We start from the raw sequence: 2,560 nt of genomic DNA, 5'->3' as shown, positions 1-2,560 counted from the left end.
GAGTGGGAGAGGGAATCCAGCCAGGCTGCATCCTCTACTCTGGGCCCAGACTCCCCTCGTCCAGACCCAGCTTGAAGAGCACAGGCTCAGCCAACATGAGGGAGAAAAGCTGCAATGGCATACGGACATTTGTCCTATTGCTCTGAGAAAGAAATTCCATGTTAAAGCCCAATTAAAACCCCTGCTCCCCCATTCCCTCAAGCACAAATCCACCTATTGCTTCTTCCCCACCACCAAGATGGATGAAGTGAATTCAATTTCTTCCCCCTTTTTGCTCTAGGTTGCTATCTCCCTTCCACGTGCATCTCACTGTCTGTGCTCTCACACTGCACCCTCTTTACCATCACCCGTGTCATTGCCCTGCTGGGCTTGGGTGCCATCCTCATCACCATCTCCAGCTTCCCCACATTCATCCACTCATTTGCCAACCTTTCTCTTTCATCTTCATCTCCACAGCTGCCCTCATTACCATGAGCACCACCATCACTGACCTCATCAGAGCCACTACTTGCTGGCTCATCCTCCTCACCCACTGTTTTTGACTCTCAGTTTCTGCCCTGGCCACTATTGCTGACACCAAATCCTTGATCACTACCATCATTACCAACCTATGGGTGAGGGCAGGGGTGGCCAACCCACGGCACATGGGCTACAAGTAGCACAGGCAGCTGTTTGTGGCACATGTGAGATCAAAGAGGAAGCGGAAAATGGATCAACGGACTAGGTAAGGAGCACAGGACGGAGCAGAAAACATAACAACAAAATAGGGAAGGGAAGGAAATAAAAGCAGCTGACGTCAGGGATGGGTCAGGGCTTCAATTGTGGCATGTCTGCAAACAAGGTTGGCTCCACTGATCTAGAGTTGTGGCATGATCAGACGATTGTGGCATAATCTCCAATCATGCCTATCACTAGCTGGCTCTGGGCTCCTGTCACTACGGGTAGCTTCCATCCCTTCTTCAATGCCTCCATTCATCACTGCCATCATCTGTTCTTCCAGCTTCCTCATCACTTTCATCTTGTGTTTCCATTAACATAATTATTGCCCTGCTTATTGCTATTTTCCTACTATCCAGGGCAACTCTGCCCACAGCAGTTCCTTGGTCACCTCCACGGTGCTTGGGGCTGGCTACATTATCACCTTTGGACTTGACCCCTATAAATTATCATCAGTTGCTGCTTCTTCCCATGTCTCTACACCACATTTGACCATTTGGTTACATGTGCTTGTGCTCATTTATCGTACTTCGCGAGATGTTTCATTGTACATACACCTTCAAGCAGCAGGCATTGCATAGTGTGAGGCTCTGTATCATGGTCACAAGTGGTTGAACAAGTGGCATAGCCCCACTTTTTCATTAGTTCCTTGGAGTGTCTGACTCCAGTATCACAGAATCATAAAAGTCGGGTCAGAAGGGACCTTGTAGATCTTCAAGTCTGACCCCCTGCCTGGGCAGGAGAAAAACTGGGCTCAAATGACTCCAGCCAGGTAGGTATCAAGCCTCTTCTAAAAGACCCCCAGGGTAGGAGCCAGCACCACTTCCCTTGGAAGTTGGTTCCAGCTCCTAGCCGCCCTGACTGTGAAGTAGTTCTTACGGATGTCTAATCTAAACCTCCTCTCCAACAACTTGTGGCCGTTATTCCTTGTTATGCCAGGGGCGCAAGGGGAAACAAGGTCTCTTCCAAACCCTTCAGGGCCCCCCTAGTGAGTTTATAGACTGTCACCAGGTGCCCCCTCAGCCTTCTCTTGTGAAGGCTGAACAGGTTCAGGTCCCGCAGTCTCTCATCATAGGGTCTGCCCTGTTGCCCCCGGATCATCCGGGTGGCCCTCCTCTGGACCCTCTCCATGTTGTCCACATCCCTCCTGAAGTGGGGCGCCCAGAACTGGATGCAGTACTCCAGCTGTGGCCTGACCAATGTCACGTAGAGGGGGAGGATCACCTCCTTGGCCCTACTTGAGATGCACCTGTGGATGCACGACAAGGTCCGGTTAACCCTGCCAACCGTGACCTCGCATTGTCGGCCCATTTTCGTCTTGGAGTCAATAATGATTCCAAGATCCCTTTCTGCCTCCATGCTCTCAAGAAGGGAGTTTCCCATCTTCTAAGTGTGCTGCTGGTTACTACTGCCCAAGTGCAGCACCCGGCACTTGTCAGTATTGAAATGCATCCTGTTTTTGTTAGCCCACCCCGTAACCTATCCAGGTCTTGCTGCAATATTTCCCTCCCTACTAGCGTGCTCACCTCACCCCAAATTTTGGTATCATCAGCGAATTTAAACAGGTTGCATTTCACCCTGCCGCCCAAATTGCTGATCAAGAAATTAAACAGTGCAGGCCCAAGGACCGAGCCCTGGGGGACTCCGCTGCCCACTTCTCCCCAGGTCGAATATGACCGGGCCACCACCACCCTCCAAGTACAACCCTTCAGCCAACCTGCAATCCACCTGAAGGTGTAGGCATCAATGCCACAGTCGCCTAGTTTTTTAATGAGGATGGGGTGGGAGACAGTGTCAGACGCCTTGCTGAAGTCCAGAAAGACTACATCCATGGCAACACCTA

This window comes from Gavialis gangeticus, unplaced genomic scaffold (genome assembly GCF_001723915.1).
Source record: "Gavialis gangeticus isolate Ggan-Ray unplaced genomic scaffold, GavGan_comp1, whole genome shotgun sequence".
Lineage (NCBI taxonomy): Eukaryota > Metazoa > Chordata > Crocodylia > Gavialidae > Gavialis > Gavialis gangeticus.
The sequence above is the reverse complement of the archived record's forward strand: the minus strand, read 5'-3'. Positions refer to the sequence as shown.